Source organism: Aethalodelphis obliquidens, unplaced genomic scaffold (assembly GCF_003676395.1).
Source record: "Aethalodelphis obliquidens isolate GAN/ISIS:26980383/991018 unplaced genomic scaffold, ASM367639v1 scaffold13, whole genome shotgun sequence".
NCBI lineage: Eukaryota > Metazoa > Chordata > Mammalia > Artiodactyla > Delphinidae > Aethalodelphis > Aethalodelphis obliquidens.
Window position 1 is genome coordinate 34,872,031 of NW_020837957.1, and position 18,823 is coordinate 34,890,853.

The following is an 18,823-nucleotide window of genomic DNA, read 5'->3' on the forward strand; positions in this document are numbered from 1 at the left end:
CGCACAGGCTCAGTGGCCACGACTCACGGGCCCAGCCACTCCACGGCATGTGGGATCTTCCCAGACTGGGGCACAAACCCGTGTCCCCTGCATCGGCAGGCGGACTCTCAACCACTGCGCCACCAGGGAAGCCCTGTTATTCTTTAAAAAAATTTTTTTTATTGCTGTATAGTTGATTTACAATGTGTGCCAATCTCTGCTGTACAGCAAAGTGACTCAGTTATACACATATAGACATTCTTTTTTTTTTTATTCTTTTCCATTATGGTTTATCACAGAATATTGAATATAGTTCCCTGTGCTATACAGAAGGACCTTGTTGTTTATCCATCCTATATATGATAGTTAACATCTGCTAATCCCACATTCCCAGTCCTCCTTCCCTCTCCCACCCTCCTCCCCCTTGGCAACCACAAGTCTGTTCTCTATGACAATTCAATTTGATTCCCTGCAAATACCTCTCACACTCTCTGGTGGAGATGTTAACATTACCAAAGAGCAATAAACTAAAGAGAGAGGAGACTTAGGGGAATGTTTATGATTTAAAAATATTCAGAAAGTAGAAAATTTGGCACCAACAAATTGAGAGCTGAGAGTTCAAATGAAGGAAAGATGGTCATCATCTACACAGTTCGCCAGAAGCTGGAAGAAACAATAAATCCTGAAAAATAGTAACTAGGACACAGTTCAAGATAACAGGCAGGACATTCGGACCTTGGCTTCCCTTCGCTTCACAGACCAGTTTTAATCAGAATGCTCTGCAGGCCAGTGCAGGGAAATGAACTGTGTGTTACAGGTCTGCAAATAGAGAAAAACAGACATCGAGAGTAAGCCTTTGGAAAATTTATGGCAGTCTGACATTGCCTGATCAGTGTGATTTCTATTTCATTTTTAGTAGCTGCCTTTTATTGTGTTTTACCAAGGTACAATCCAAAATGATTCGAGGGGAAAAGAATTGGTCTTTTCACTAGGATAATTGAGAAGTTCTGCCCTAGTCACCACTGCAAAGAGATTCAAATGTGTCAAGGCTTATCTGATGTAATAGTAGAAGAGGCCCAACAGTGATGTCCTCCATGGTCTCGGGAGCTTCATAGGAACAAACTCAGTAAGAACGCCTTTGCCATAGAGGGGAACAGAATTTTGAGAACAGTTCAGTGCTTGTCAATCAACTCTATTTCCATTTTTCTCCATGGATACGTAGGTCTGAGTACTGGAGAGAGAAAAGACTGCAAGAAATGCAGAAAGATTTTCCCTAAAGGTTTTCAAGCAGGAAACAAGCAGCACTAGCTAGAGACTTCCTCTAACTGCAGATGAAATAAGAGGGATAACACACCATTGTAAAGCAATTATACTCCAATAAAGATGTTAAAAAAAAGAAGAAGAGGGAAAGAGGCATTGCATCCCTCATAGCAGACCCTCAGTTTGCTTCGTTTGCTTCTGGTAACTGCCCAGTTTGAATAGGAGGCAGCGAGGTGGGAGCTCCTAGACTCTATTTCTATCTGCTGAAAGAAGGTGGCAGTACTGGAAGTGGGTGTGATGTTTGGAGGAGCAGGGCAGCCACCATTGAGAGGCTCATGTGCAATTGAGAGCATGAGAGGTGATGCGAAGGAGATCACACAGCAGAGCCACTGCAGCAGCCAGCAAAGTGAACTTGTTTATGAGAAGTGAATCCCAGTAAAACCCAGGGTGTGTGAGATTTGTAGGTGCCTGCAGACCTCACAAAACCCCTAGAAATTTGAGCTATTAATGTTAATATATGGAGTGGGTAGAGGAAGAGCACCCCTATAAAGAAGGCTGAGAAGGATCAAAGGACTACTCAGAGAAATAAGGGAAAGAGACAAGAGAGTGGCCTTAAGGAAACCAGAAGAGTATCACGGTAAAACACACAAAGAGATCAAGTATCTACTAAGTTTAGCAAAACTGAGGTCACTGGTGACCTTACTGAGAACAATGTTAATAGTGTGTTTGGTTGAAAGCCCTCCTATAATGGATCAGTGGTAAGTAAGAGGTAAGGAAGTAGAAACATCAAGTTTCACATCAAGACGAGTGTTCTTTCAAATCAGTAGATAGCAAAGGGAAGAGAAGATCAGTGGAGGATAAGGTCAAATGAGGGTTTTTCTGTTTATTGTTGTTGTTGTTGTTGCTTTTAATAGGAGAGCTTTAACCCTGTTTATATGTTGAAGGGGATGAACCACAGAGGAAGAGTAGCAGTCAGAGCATTCAATGGAGTAAGCTGTCTGTGGATGAGGGTGCAGAAGCGGGCAGGATCATAGCATAGATAGAGGTATTAACCACTGAGAAAGGAAAGAGGTACAGATCACTGAAGATACAAAATGGTTTGTACGGGGTTCCATTAGAGTTCTATTGCTGTGTAAAAAAATTACCACAATGTAATAGCCTAAAACAACACCCATTTATTAACTCACAGTTCTGTAGGTCGGAAGTCCAACACGATGTGGCTGGGTTCTCTGAGCTGAGTCTCACAGTGTGAAATCAGGGTGTTGGTCAGGTTGTAGTTCTCCTCTGGGGTTTGAGGAACTTTTCCAAGCCCATTCACATTGTTGGCAGAACTCAGTTCCTTGCAGTTGAAAAACTGAAGCCCCCAGTGTCTGGCTGGGTATCTGCTGGGTGCCACTCTCAGCTCCTAGAGGCCTCCTGCAATTCCTTGCCACATAGTGCCCATAGGCAGTTCACAGTATGGATGCTTGCTTTCCCGTAGGCCAGCCAAAGCACATCTCTCTGATCTCCTGTGACTAGCCAGGGAAAACTCTCTGCTTTTAAAGGCCCACCTGACTAGGTTCGGCCCTCCAGGGATAATCTCCCTGTCTTAAAGTCAACTGTTTAGAGACCCTAAATACATCTACAAAATCCCTTTTGCTATTAACAAAGACAAAAACTGGATAGGTAAGGATATTAACTTTATTCAAGCTATTGCAATAGGGAGAGTACCCCAGATCCAAAGATCAGAGTATCTCGAAGATGGTTTTGCCTTAAAATTTCATAGAGAAGGGTAAACAAGTTGTAGACAGAGTGATCTACAGTTGGAGTTGTTTGCAAACAGAGAAGGTATCAGTCAGCTTAACAGGATATGTTTATTTCCTTGTGGATAGCTAGTGTATTAGTCAGGGCTCTCCAAAACAACAATAACAACAACAACAAACAGAACCAAAGTGTATATAGATAGATATGAGGAGATTTACTATAGAGATGGACTCACACAGTTATGGAGGCTGAGAAGTCCCACAACCTGCCATCTCCAAGCTAGAGAACCAGGAAATCTGGTGGTATAATTCAGATTGTGTCCAAAGACCTGAGAATCAAGGGGTTGGTGGTGTAAGTGCCAATTCCAAAAGCCCGAGAACCAAGAACTCTCACGTCTGAGGACAGGAGAAGATGGAGGTCTCATCTCAAGCAGAGAGAGGGGACTTACCCATCCTCCACCTTTTTGTTCTATTTGGCATTTAAAGGATTGGATGACTTCCACCCAGCCCACCCACATTGGGAAGGGCCCTCTGCTTTACCCAGTTCAACAATTTAAATGCTAGCCTTTTCTGGAAACACCCTCACAGACACACACAGAAATAATGTTTTCCCAGCTATCCAAGTATCCCAATTAAGTTGACACATAAAATTAGCCATCACAGCTAGTTTCAGGGTGCAGAAAGTTCTAATCTCATCTAATCACGAGACAAAGAACGAGAAGTAGGAGGGTCTGTTGGGCCTTCTCAGCAGGTTCATACAAAAAAGGAAAGGTATATGTTTGACCGTGTCACAGGTAGATAGTGGAGTTATCCTTACGTCTTAGTCTTATAGGAGTCGTGGGAAAGAGTCAACAGGAGAGTGTGAACTCTAGAATGCAAGCTCATACCTCTCCAATTCTTTGATCAAAGAATAAAGCTTTCCTTTGCTTATGAACTGAAACAAACAAACAAACAAAAAGTGAACAGTGACTCTTATCTAAGTCATATGGGGAAGGATGGTTCTTTGCAGGAAGCCCTTTCCTGGAACACAAAATGTTGATGGGGGATGGGGGATTTCTTAACTGCTGCTCTTCTCCAAGAACATAGGGCTTAGGTGAAGTTCAACACTGTCTCTTTTGTTGAAGATGAATGAATATCCTTTTTTGCTGAACAATTCAGAGGTGAGAATAAACCTCTTGAGGAGGGTCAAGCAGGGTCCAAGAAATAATCTCTTAAAATCTCTTTTTGGTACTGTTTCTTCAAAATCAGTTGAACCATTTATGGAGAAGTGATAGAAATGTTCAGTTGTTTTAGAGTCCTGGACATCAGATATCTTAAAAAAGGAATGTCTGAAATGAAGATAGGAAGTATTAATATGAACGTTTGTACTGAAGTAAATAACCTTAAGAGCTGCACCTGAGAGTAACCTGTCCAATGGATTCTAAGAAGTTGGTGGAACACCACTCACTGAGTTCCTTGAAGTTAAGATGTTGATGCTCTTGGTGATGTGGTCCACAGCCTTGGTTACCTTTCATGTAAGGGCATATGTGACCCAGTATCTTGCCAAGCTTCCTTACTGGCCCAGACAATGGCTTGTCCAGGGAAAAATCCAACCCATGCATGGTCTGCTATGGTGATGAGTCCTTGAGTCCTTCAAGTTTTATATGAAGTGACTGGGCTTTAGCTCATAGGGTTTCTTCTGATCCTGGGATTAAAGGCCAGTGCAGCACACAAAAGGAATATGGATGGTCAGATTTTAGTTTCTGCACACGGGAAGCACAGAGTTTGGAAAGCTTAGTTTAGAGGATTGTAGCCAGATATTGAAGGAATCTGGAAGAATGGAACATTTGGTAAGTTTTAATGATTTGTGTTAGGTAAGAGGATCCAGTCCAAATCATAAGTAGGTTCCTAAACTGGTTTTTCCACAAGGGTGGGGCAGGGGGCCGGGGTTGGGGGGTGGGGAGGAAGTCACTTAAATCTCTACCAGAGAAGATGGAGTTTGCATATCCATCAATTACCTGTAATTTACTAAGTGAGCAAAGAGCACAAGGACAATAAACAAGGCTTGAGTCACAACTCTGACTATTGCTAACTTGGGATTAGAGTCAGAAGGGTGTGGTATTGTTTTCCACTGAAACACAAAATTTCTCTCTATAGTCACTTCCTTGTTAAAGATAACCTCAAAGAAAGATTATTTTTGATCATAAAGTAAATCTGGTCTCATAAAATTTAGCCTGAATATTTACATAGCTGCAGCAAAAATGGTATTTATCATATAGTACTTTTAAAATGTGCTTTGCTGAAAGTTTAATAAGAAATGTCAAATTGGATTTTCAAAAGCCTCTTCAGCTAAGAACTCACCGTCAGATTTCACTTGTAGTGTTATAAACTTGGGTAAATTCCTCTCTTCTCAAATTCCCGAAATGTCCTAAGGTTCCTAGGCTTGCCAGAAAGAGACCTTTGTTACTCACCCTGTAAACCAGAGAACAGTCCAGTTTTTCTAAGCATGCTTTGTAAGAATTAGTGCCATAAAGTTAACTGTAGTTCCTTAAAAATGTCTGGTCATGGGCTTCCCTGGTGGCGCAGTGGTTGAGAGTCCGCCTATAGATGCAGGGGACACGGGATCGTGCCCAGAACCGGGAAGATCCCACATGCCGTGGAGCGGCTGGGCCCGTGAGCTATGGCCGCTGAGCCTGCGCGTGCGGAGCCTGTACTCCGCAACGGGAGAGGCCATAACAGTGAGAGGCCCGCGTACTGCAAAAAAAAAAAAAAAATTCTGGTCATATCTGATTAAATTCAGCATTATTCTCAATTATTCATTCCAGGCAAGGCCTTAGTTGCATAACCAATGTTTTCAATTAAGTCCTGTTAACAAGGAAGACAGACTCCTATTGAAATTGTGTAAATACCTACATTGCCATGAAAATAAGAATACTCAATAAGAGTTTTCGAATTCTGGAGGGGTCAGAAAGAAAGAAAAAGATAAATGTTTCATTTTCTGTTTACAAAAGCAGAGTATACTAAATTATTATGAGTTATAGATAGCTTAAGAAGAAAGAGAAAGGGGTTCCTTTATCTAGAAAATATAACATTAACATCAACAATATTCTATTGGCTTTTAAAGGATTGGATGACTTCCAATCCACAATCATCCCTCATCAGTTTATTCAGCCCTGTGTAATTAATTTTTATTCTACTTGACCTTGGGTTAGCAGTCTCAGGAACCCATCTGTTTCTGGACTAGAGTTCTGGAAAGCCAAGAGTACCTGGGCACAGGACTCTGAGAAAGTCCATCTTTGTTGACACACTCTGGCCTGTGGCCAATTGCAGGTCCTTTCAGGAAAACGTCAGAGTAAAACAAAAAATTATCTGTAGATGACAAGTGACTTAAAATGGCTGTGGTTAATTTATTATTGATAACTTTCAAAAGTAAAAGATCTGATGAGAGTTGATTATCAGAATAATGAAACTGACAAAGAAGACTGTTTCTGTGACATGCAAAACAAAGTCAATCCAAAAGAAATTTTAGACAAAATATCTATAAACATAACAATCCTATTTTCAAAGACCAGTGTATATTACATTTATTTTATGAAAATGAATGAATATAATCTTTACAGAGAAAAAAACTTTAGATTTAACATATAATAATCCTGAGACATAACATACTATGGATATTCTAAGTACGTAATTAGAATATACCAAGAATATATCAAATTTATCAGGTAAAGAGATTCAGTAGAATGGAGTAAGACCTTAATATTTGTGTATTCATAGAACTCCATAGGTAAGTGATATGAATTCCCAGTTTAAAACCATTGGACTAGAAGAAGCTACATTCGAATTAAAGAAAGTGGAAACTAACTTAACATTTTAAAAAATTACTGAAATTATGATTGTATTCATTATCCTTTTGTTGTCTCATATCAGGCAAAGTAGCACTTAACTCTAATAAATAGAAACATACTATAGACAGTGAGGATACTGACAAATCTCTAGGAACTTCTCAAACAACATATAATTTCTGAAATATTTATATTAATAATATGTTACCTATACAAAATTAGCCTAGGGAAGGTTAAGCTTTTCTTCTGACTTGACAACTCTTCCCATGCAGCTCATTAATAGTAACATATCAAATAAACCTAATTATTTCTAGAACCTCTCTTTTTATAAGATAAAAGAACAAATTCTTTGTGATTTTTCAAGGGCCTTCTGAGAAATCAGTTTTAGATGGAAAATATATCATTTGGAATTTGATATTTGGAATGCAGAATATCAAGAATTGTTAGGAGGTTTGAACACTTGCTTAAATAGAATCATGGGTTACTGTGAAACAATACTGGGCCACCTATTTAACCACAATGAAAATATTTGGTTAAATGCATTAAAAGTGTACATAAGGGATAACATGATTGTAAAGAACCTAGCTCTTTCAAAAGTAGGAAGACTTTGTACTCTTAAATAATCAAGGACATGATCAAATCAACATAAAGCACAGGAAGTCATTCTGATATGACACAAGATCCTTGTTATACAGGCAAATTACTCAGAAGGTAAAGAAAAATCTCTTACAACCTCTTACTAAATAAAGCAGGCAAGTAATCCAAGAACAGAGAGAAAGCTAAAGTCTTTAGTTTTTATCAGTATATGTGCTACTAAAACACTTTTTGACAATCTCATGAATAAATCCATTAAACTTTAGCCACTTTTGACCACCACAATTAAAATTTCCTTTCTGAGAACCTGCTTACAACTTTCTATATCCATCCCAATTTTTTCCTACACCTTCCTCCTTCTCATTCTAAAACAAAGAGTCGGTTTACTTTAGCAGAAAACTTCTTTTTGCGTAACAAAAACCCATCCTGCATACCTTGCATACAGAGTTCCTCTCTCTCACTATTGCTCTGAGTAGAGGCTCATTTACATATATTGATTATAACTTTTAATCACAGTCACTTCTATTTCACAGGGAAAACTAAGAGGTTAGGTAATTGTGACTATCTGTAATACACTAGCATTTCTGGCAGATCAGCAGAGCTTATGAATATACATCTCACAACTTTTTATAGCCATACATATCCCAAAGCTGCAAAAAATGAACACATTCATTAACAGATCCAAATATATAGCCTCTGTGTATCAATAAAAATGAGAGGCAAAAGTGTACAAAAATTATATAAACTAAAAATTATGCTTTGCAATTAATGTTTCAGTATCCTATCTATCCTACTTAGAAATGATCTAGGTTTCTATGAATATCCATTAATTAACTCAACTTAGCTTTTGTCCAAGAGTTTAAGTCACCTAGAGATCTTGGAAGCTATTTCAAAGAGGACATGTTACAAAACAATTACTATTGAAATAAAGTCTGCCAGAATAACAATTCAATTTGGTTAAACACAAATTTACATTTTTCATAATCTTAAACATATAGTTGATACATGCTAGCTTATTTGATCAGTAAATGAACAAGTTTATGAAAAACATACCCAATTAGAATAAATATGTATCAAGAAAATATGCTTATTGCTAATACTCAGAAAATATAGCTTTTTATTAAACCAAGAATATTAAACTAGTGTCATTTGCCAAAGATTTACCTAAATAATGTGAACTCAAATTCCTAAGCCATTTGCATTAATATTATATATATATAAAATAAAAATTTTTAGATCAATTTCCTTAATTTCTGGGAATTTTAGAATTAGATAAGGCTTACTTATCTCTAAATCACTCCAAGTAGCACTCTTTTAAGAGATTTTATAATCTGGTAGTACCATGAAGGAAAGAAAATATTACATACTCACAGGCACATAAACATATATACAGACCCAAACAGAGAGAGCCTATAGCTTCAATTTTTAAATTTCAGTCAATTTTGTATTTCAGCCAAGTAGGAAAAAAAAGGGGGTTTTGTTCTCATCAGGTACAAATTTTAATTAATTAATTAATTTTATTTATTTATTTTCGGCTGCATTGGGTCTTCATTGCTGTGTGCGGGCTTTCTCTAGTTGCAGAGAGCAGGGGCTACTCTCTGTTGCGGTGTGCGGACTTCTCATTGCGGTGGTTTCTCTTGTTGTGGAGCGCAGGCTCTAGAGCGCAGGCTCAGTAGTTGTGGCACACGGGCTTAGTTGCTCCGCAGCATGTGGGATCTTCCTAGATAAGGGCTCGAACCCGTGTCCCCTGCATTGGTAGGTGGATTCTTAACCACTGTACCACCAGGGAAGCCCCTAGGTACAAATTTTTCATTGATTTGAGTTTCAAGTAGACAAAATAGAGAAAAACAGAGTAATAGACAAGATTCTCTGCTATGCTTCACCCACAGAGGCAAGATTTCTATAAACCATTTAAAACATTTACAGAGGTCATCAAAAGTTCAGCCCATAAAACCAAAAGAAGCTAGCACCAGAAATCAAGCCAGTACTCAAAAAGAATACAAATCAAGTCCTTACTGTGCTGCTGACGGACAGGAGTCTGGAACACAGGTCCACATGTGGGACTTGCTGTTGAATATCTGTGTAAGGTCGGATCTTAACAAACGGCACCGCAAAACAGAGGAAAGCTTCAAGTGAGCTTTATTAGGGAGCGCTCCCGGGCGAGGTTCACTGGTCCGAGAGAAAGGAGCCAGAGAAGTCGCACCCGGGCGAGGGTTGGGCAAGATTTTATAGGGGAAGAAGGGAAAGGGGTGTGGTGAATCTGGGAGGGCGCAGGGTATTCCTTATTTGGTGGTCTTTTCGGGTATCCTGGGGGACCGTTAGTCCCGCCTCTCGAAAGGCGGGAAGGCTGGGCTGGGTTCAAAGTCCCCAGGGCAGTTCCTGGAACTGGGTGGTCTGGAATGTCTCCAGGGCAGTTTCTGGAACTGGGTGGTCCGGAATGTCTCCAGGGCAGTTTCTGGAACTGGGTGGTCGGGAGAATTTCGGTCTGATGCAACCTGTGAATCTGATTGTGTTCCCCTGCCTCGGGCCAGTTGGCCTTACAATCTGGATCTCCAGTCAAGAGTAGAGCACAAAGGGCATGAGGAGTTCCCCTTGCTTGGATGGAGTAAAGAGGGATTGAGGGAGAGGTCCAGTCCCATATGATTCATGGCACCACACTATTGAAGGCAAAAGCTGGACAAGTCAGGATCTTGATTTTATTCAGGCTATTAGAGAGAGTGGATTAGAGAATCTCAGCAAGTGGTTTTGCCTTGGAGTTTCATAGAGAAATGCTATGGTCTGAACTTTTGTGTCCCCCCAAAATTCATGTAGAAATCCGAATGCCCAATGGGATGGTTTTGAGGTGGGGCCTTTGGGAGGTGCCTAGATGTGAGGATGGAGCCCTCATGAATGAGATTAACGCTCTTATAAAAGAGAATCCATGGAGCTCCCTATCCCCTTCTGCCATGTGCGAATACAGCTAGAAGGTGCCGTCTATGAATCAAGTAGCAGGCTCTCACCAAACGCCTAATCTGCCAGCGCCTTGATCTTAGACTTCCCAGCCTCCAGAACTGTGAGCAATAAATTTCTGTTGTTTATCAGCCACGCAGTCTGGCATTTTGTCATAGCAACTTGAACTAAAACAGGAAGGATCAACAAGTTGCAGATAGAGTGATTTACAGTTGGCATTGTTTTGCAAACAGGGGAAGTCTCAGTTGGTTAGCTGAACAGGAAATGTTTTCCCCTGTGGTTAGCTAGTTTCAGGTGGACCAAACAGTTCTAATCTCAGCTAATCAATCATGAGACAGAAAATGGAAGTTGGACGTTCTGAGTCTGCCCATGTCAGAGGATTCAGGTAAGAGGAAATTGTCACAGGTAAATGGTAGGGTCAACTGTGAGTCTTATAGGAACCATGAGAAAGTTGGACAGCAAATCTTATTTAAGTTGTATTGGGAGAAGTGGTTCTTTATAGTAAGCCATTTCTCAGAACCTGAAAGGGTAGAGGAATTTTGGAAAACAAAGGGTTGGGGGGATTTCTTAAGCACCTCTATTTTCCAGGCTCAGGTAAAGTTTAACATTGACACTATATAACACAATCTAATCATGGGTGTGACACCAGGGGCAGAGAACATTGGGGCCATTTTAGAATTCTGCTTACAACAGGGGTAGTTCAAGAAGCTGAGAAAGTTGCCTAATAACTTCGGTTTTTTCTTTGAGGTATGTGTGTGACGGGGAGGGTTGACATAAGGAGGAGGGCTGTCTAGAGATTTGTGAAGGCTTGAAATGATTACTGTGAAACATAGAGTAAGTGAATTGAAGATATTGAGTAGACACGTTATTTAATACCAGAGACTGTAAATTTGCAATGGCTCTAATCCACTAAGTTATGTGGTTGTGTAATTTTCTCCAGGAATCTTTGGCAGATTTGTTAACTGAGTGTATGAGTGGAAAAGGAGATCAGTGGACTGATCCAGGTTAAGTAATTCTGGGTGAATAGAAGTACAAAAGGACATGGCAGTGGATGGTAACAGGAAGAGGTTATGGACATTGGGGGTCAAATCTAGGTAGAAAAAGAAGAAAGAAAGAGGGGAAAGATAGAATAAGGCAAATGGAGGAAACAAAATGACTAAAAATCCTGAAGAATTCAAATAGATAGGTATAGTGAGTAAAGAAATGACACAGCTGAAATGAAAGGAAGTTCTGGATAAATACTGGACTATTGAGATTTATTATTTCAGGGATGGAGCATCATGGTGATAAAGTCAAAAATGTAGTCATGGGTATAGGCGGCTAAAGTACAGTAAAAGAAATAGACTGTAAAACATGTGGTAATGCTTCTGAGAAATGTGGAAATGTGGTTAGCAGATGTCAGGGATAAGAAGGGGCATAAGGTGGGAGAATAAAGATGGCAAAGGAGAAATTTTTTCCTTGTCAGTGAGAGAATAATATTTTAAAATTAGTAGTGAGGAGCTAGAAAAAAGACAACACAATCTTTCAGATCTGGAGCAGCTGTTTAATTGAGGGAGTGGCCTTCCTAGCACAGAATTTAAGAGGGAGGAATGTCAGTACCTTGTTAACATACATATTTCCCAAATACCTGGTACCTCCCTAATAAAAAAAAAAAGGGTAGCATAATACTTATATTTTCGTCAAAGGCCAATTTGCTGAAAATACCATCAAAACAACCTGCTGCCAAGACAAAGTTTAATTTATAACGTAGTGTTGGTAAAGGTATTTTATATAGAGAGATAGAGACAGAGAGGAAGAGAGAAAGAGACAATTTACTTTTTTAAAAAGGTGTCCAGTTCTATTAGGTTTAACACATGCATAGATTTATGCAACCACCACTACAATCAGAATACAGAACAGCTCCATCACCCCCCAAATTTCCTTATGTTGTTTCTTTGTAATCAAAATTTCTCTCCACCTCTAATCCCTGACAACTACTAATCCCTCCTACTTGGTCCCTGGATGTCATATAATGGAATCGTACATTGTATTGATGTACCTATTCAAAAACAATCGGGGCATTTGCAGGTTTGGGCAATCATGAATAATGTTGCTATAGACATTCATATATAGGATTTTGTTTGAACATAAGTTTTTAATTCTCTTGGGTAAATAAATACCTAGGAGCAGGATTGCTGGGTCATATAAGTATATATTTAACTTAATAAGAAACTGCAAAGCTGTTTTCCAGAGCAGCTACATGATATTGTATTCCCACCAACAATGTATGATAGTTTCTTTCTTCACATCCTTGTCAGCACTTATTGTCAATTTTTGTTTGTTTGTTTAGCCATTCTAATAGGTGTGTAATGGTATCTTACTGTGATTCTAATTTACATTTCCCTAATGGCTAATGCTGTTGACTATCTATTCCTGTGCTTATTTGTTATCTGTATATCTTCTCTGAGAAAGTGTCCTTTCAAATCCTTTGCCCATTTTTTAAATTGGGCTTTTTCGTATTGTTGACTTTTGAGAGTTCCTTGTAAATTCCATATACAAGTACTTTGTCAGGAGATTTTAAAATATTTTCTAGCAGTCTACAGTTTGTATCTTATTTCTCTTAACAGTCTCTTTTGCAGAAAAAATATTTTGAAGTTTTGATGAAGTCCAATTTATAATTTTTTCTTTTATGGATTGTACTTTTGGTGTCATACCTAAAAATGCTTTGCCTAACTCAAGGTCACAGTGATTGATTTCTTTCTATGTTTTCTTTTTTTTTTTTACTATTTTATTTATTTATTTATTTTGTTGCTCCAAGTCTTAGTTGCAGCCAGCAGGCTCCTTAGTTGCAGCTCTTGGGCTCCTTAGTTGTGGCATGCGAACTCTTAGTTGCAGCATGCATGTGGGATCTAGTTCCCTGACCAGGGATTGAACCTCAAGGCCCCTGCGTTGGGAGCATGGAGTCTTAACCACTGTACCACCAGGGAAGTCCCCTATGTTTTCTTTGGAATGTTTTATAGTTTGGGGGGTTTTTTGAGGTTGAGGTTTATTTTATTTTATTATTTTATTTCATTTCATTTCATTTCATCTCATTTCATTTTGCATTTGGATGTACAAATTTTTTTCCCTACCATTTGCTAAAAAGAGCATCCTTTATCCATTAAATTGACTTTGTACCTTTGTCAAAAAGCAGTTGACTATATTTGTGTCTATTCCTGGACCCTATTCTGTTCCACTGATTATATGTGTACACTTTCACCAATATCACACTGTGTCGACTACTATAGCTTTATAATGATTCTTAAAATTGGGTAGCGTGCATCCTCTAATTTTGTTCTTCAAATGTTCTTTTCTGCACTAATTTCATTCTCCTTTCCTCCTGCCTCTCAAATGCATTAAATGTTAGACAATTTGATATCATCCTACAGTTCCCTAAGGCTCTGTCCAATTTTTTTCCAATATTTTCTCTCTGGTTCAGATTGGATAATTTCTGTTGATCTTCAAGTTCACAGACAATTTCCTCTTTTCCATTCTGCTATTGAGCTATTGAGTCTTGTTCTGGTAATTCTGACATCTGAGTCATCTCAAACTGGGATTTGTTTTTTCCCTTGTGAGTTGCTACAATTTTCTTGCTTCTGTTTTATTTTTTTAACATTGAGTAATATTGCATTATATCCTGGATGTTTTAATTGCTATGTTATGAGACTCTAAGCTCTGTTAAAATCCTCTGGAGAATGTTGAGTTTTTCTTTGTTTTGCTTTAGCAGCTGGTTGTCCCAGTTGGGTTCAGGCCAACTGTCTTAGCCTACCTTCTTTGGGCCATGGTTCCAATGTAATTTCAGTTTTCAAACATTTGCAGTATTATTTGGATCTGTTCTATATGTTTCCCCCAGGGGCTAAACAGGCCTGGGTAGTGGTCTTTACCATAGACCAATGTTCAAAGCCTTTGGTCTTCTTTATCAGATTAGTTTCACACATGAGTTCCTGGGGTGATCCTAGAACTTCACACACATATATCTATAGGATTCACTTTTTGAGCTCCCCGCTCTCAAAATCTCCACAACATTCTCTGGCTCCAAGGGTTTCTTCCCCTGGTCCTCTGGCCAGAATGCCTGGCTTTCAGTCTTCTGTGCTATCAGACAGACACCTCCCACAACTGGATCTACCTTCAAGGCAGATCAGGAAGCTCAGCTGCTGATGCACTCACTGCCCTTAGCCACTGCCCAGAGAGAGTGCAGCTTTGGAAGTGGAGCCCTGCAGAGCCAATAGAGGAAAACAAAACCAGGATATTTCCCCATTCTCTGCATTCTTCAGGGGTCCCTTTTCCCATTCCTCTTATTTGAGAGAGTGATTTTTCTCTTGGCTGTGCCCATTGCAATGTTCCAGAATTTGGGTTGCCTTGAGACTAAACCAGGAAATAATAGAGGGAAAAAAACAGGGAACTCACTATTGGTCTTACTTTTGAGTTTTAATTTCCTTCCTGATTTGTCTGCTATTATTTACTTTTCAGAGTCCTTAGTTTCTTTATGTATTCGGTTCAGGATTTTATTATAGTCACTGGGAGAAATAGAATAGAGTATGCTTATGCCATCTAGAGCTGGAACCTATACTTTTAATAATAATTCAAGAAATTTTGCTATGTGGGTGTGACCTATTGAGATATACTTCCACAAGCTGTATGTTAAGTAGGCTGTATTGCTTTAAACATATTTGAAGTAGAACTCTCCTAGCTTAAAAATAATGTCTTTTATGCTAACAAGCACTTTCATTTTCACAAGTCTTATTATAAATTTGTCTTTTTACACATTATGGCAATGCTTAAAGTCACATGAGTAGACATTTCTCTCATACCATAGACTTGAACTTGTGGTACATAGCAGCAGGCAGAGATTTTAAAGATGGTTATGACAGAGATATGCTTGACTTGATCCTTGCCTAAAGGCCTAGTTCTAATAGCCTTTTTTGTTCCAAACGCTACTCAGTTTTATAGTTTACCAATTGGAGACAAAAAGCCTATTCAATTTTGTAATTTACCAACTGAGGTGAAAAGCATTTGCCACTCCCAACCCTGAAAGTTCTTGAACTTCTCTGTTCTCTTTATTCCTTTCCATTTCTGCTTATAAAAAAGTCAATTATTTCTTGAGTGCTTCTCTTTCATGAAGCATTTTGTCAAATGCAGCCAACACTAACCAACATATACAATTAACATTTGTTTTCTACTTTCTTCTCCCAGAGTTACAAGCCTACTACGTTCATTATTTACCTTCCAAGTTATTGTAGGTGACAGTTTTATCAAATATTCCAATGCATAACATAATCATTCTTCCAGCTTATAAAATCAGCTTACTTGAACGCTAAGGCACTTCTACAAAAGGAAGGTTTTTATTAAAACACACCCCATCTCTGGGTGTCAATTTCTGTATCAATCAATATATGCCAGGTTTTGTCAAAATTTTAATGACATACAATAACAAAGATTTATTTCTTGTTCATGCTGAATGTCTGTTGCCGGTTGCTGAGGACTTCACTTTACAGCTCCTCACTCTATGTAGGCTCATGGAATCATGATCATGAACATTGCCAGACTCAAAGCAGAGAGAAAGAGAGTTCCAGAGGATGACAAAATAGCAATTCAATGCTATGGCCCTTGTTGACACACAATCTGCTTACAACTGATTGGCCATGTCAGGGAGAAAGAAATTTTCCTCTGCTCTTCCAGGCTCTTCTGGCTGGTCTAAGAATTAAAGTTGACATGAGACAGATTAAAAGTAGAAAATCAAACAAAAGTTTAATAACATGTATACATGAGAGAGACCCAGGAAAACTGAATAACACACCCAAATGGCTGAAATCCTCACCTTAGACATCATCTTCATCTAAAGACAAAAGAGGGTGTTGGGAGTTAGTGGTTTGGGACTTCAAAGGGGAGGAAAGCAATTGCCGTGGAGATGGAGAAGCAAATGTTTGGTAAGCAAATGTTGCTGGATCATGCAGAGACAGTGGGACACAGAGAGAAATTTTAACAAACACTTTGCTAGGTTCCTCCCTATCTACACGCCTAGTTCATACTACAGTCCTCTACATTCCTCAGGCAGCTAGGGGGTAAGTCAAAGTTTCTTCCTGAGTCTTTTGGGCCATGATTGTTTTCAACTCGAAATTATCCACATACCAAAGAGAAATTTTGGGGTGGTAAATTTTGTTCCCCTATGGCCAGAACTAGTCATGTGGTCCCATTCAACCATAAGAGAGTCAGAATGCACAACCTACCACATGTCCTGAAGGTAGAGAGCAGGAAGTATTTGTGGACAGCATAATCCAAGTGCATATGAACTGTATAATCAAATGTACTCTAGGACTATATAGAGGCCAAACTTCACTCAATTGCACCCCCTCATCCATTCTCAGACTTAAGAGGCCCCTGACCAGCTTTAATAGCACAAGTACCTACTATGTACCTTTCTCCTAGACTTCCACAAAAGGATCTGTGGTGATTTTGTCAGGTAACTATGCCAGGTAAAAGAGAATCCCCTGACTCTGAGATAAAACCAATTCACTGATGCCCAGACCACCAAATTTATCTACCAGAGACTTAAAAGAATATCAGGTTATAACTGATGCTTTGACCAGAATCAACAAGATCCATGGGGCAGCAATCATCCGGGTTAATTTTCCCAGTTTCTGAATACATAGATAGAGCAAATGGCATCACTTCCATTAAAACACCCCTTGGTCCACTCCCCCCAGACAAAAGTAAGTCTGTTATAATAGGAAAAGCCAAGCAGAAGCCCCTCCTTGGAAAAGAAGGAAATAAAAAGTAAGTTCCTTTCAAACCTGTCAAATAGCTGTTCTATAGAGTGTTGAACTCTACAGATCTATCATGAAGCAAAAGAATCACATGACTATTGAGCTACTGATGATATGGAAGTGACCTCATTCAACTTCTCTTAGAGGTAAATGATGGACAAGCAAATAACCTTTGGCTATGCTTTCCACACAGGTTCTTTGCCCTGAAGAACTAACAAGAACATGCCAGATTCAGCTAATTTGGTAGCTTGAGGGAACAACTGGTTTTTCCTGTTTGTGAGCTATACTTTCAATTCAATAGTTTTAAGAACTATAATAGCATAGAAGCAAAGTATAAGTGACACCTGGAAACCTGAGGTTTAATTCCCTAAGCACTGAAATTTTTTGTATTTTAACTGTTTTGGTAAGCAATTCTTTAAAAATATAAATTGCCATAGTCCATGCTCTCTTTCTTTCTTGTTATCATTTTGTCTTTTCCTATGGAGTCTTAAGCCATTAAAGATTATAAACTATCAGCCTTGACTCTGCCTGAAGATACTGATCTGGGGAACGTCACTTTGTGTGCATAATGCTTGCAGTATCATCTACACCACAAATAATTTAATTTAGTCTTAATTTCTCTGGGCCACTCTTGGAAACTGCAGTTATTGTGCAATATTATAATGTACTCATGCTTTCAATAGGTTTGCCAGATTTAGAAAATAAAAATATAGGATACCCAGTTAAATTTTGAATTTCTGATAAACAATAAATTCTTTTTAGCTTAAGTATTGTCACTTGCACAACCTAAAAGTTGCAAGTTCAGTTTTATTTGTGAATCTTACTGAGGACTGTAGCCTGGGAGACAGCCTCTTCAGATAGCTCTGGGGAACCGCTCTGAAGAGTTAAGGGAGGAGCCAGGATATATAGGAAGTTCCTGATGAAAACAAAACATGCAGTCTAACATCAAAAGATTACTGCTAATCACAAAAAAACCAGACATCTAAAGTTAATTATGTTAGTGCTTTTCTCTCTATGGACCAATGCATTGAAATTATTCCTTAGATATACATCTCAACTATTTAAGGCCAGTATCCAGAAGCCTAGCCTGCTTCCTGTCTTTCTCCATCCTGAATTCCCCTCAGGGTGCTAGGGGTGGGGTGCTCTGCCTTGGCTGGTGGCTTGATCCTTGTACAACTAGAATGGTGGGCGACACTCTGTTTACTGGAATGGCAGGCAACATTCCCTTTCCACAGTGTACACCACATATTGCCTATACTAAACAATTATTCATTGTTTATTTGGAATTCAAGTTAAACTAGGTGTCCTGTGTTTTATCTGGCAGCACTAATCAAGTACCAGTGAGATACCTAGTCCTGTTTGGCTCTAGCTGCCCTTAGACTGATATGTTACTCTAATTTGTCTGTCTTTAGGGTGTCAAAATTTTGCCTTTGAGATCTGTTATCATAGAAACACCAAAGCCGGTCCACTGCCCCAGTGCCCCCAGATTGCTGTTTTTCTCTCTTCCTTCACAGCCATCTCTGTTCTTCACTGATACTTCTACCCCTATTGCTACTTTTGCTGCCTGCCACCTTTTTTCTATACTGTGCTCATTCCTTTTCTGTTCCATTTTTTCTTCCTATGACAGCTAAGTGTACTGTTTGAAAGCATGGACTTAAAGGCAGACAAATTAGAATTTGAATCCCAGTTCACC

General features: G+C 39.0%; 1 protein-coding gene across 1 annotated transcript in view; it reads left to right on the forward strand.

Annotated features, from left to right (window-relative positions):
• Positions 1–10,712: 10,712 nt before the first annotated feature.
• Positions 10,713–18,823, forward strand: part of SLC35A3 (solute carrier family 35 member A3) — a 43,934-nt gene continuing 35,823 nt past the window's right edge. The window contains exon 1 of the mRNA XM_027114469.1: positions 10,713–10,733. The gene's annotated coding sequence lies outside the window, so the exon portion shown is untranslated. The remainder of the gene's footprint in view (positions 10,734–18,823) is intronic.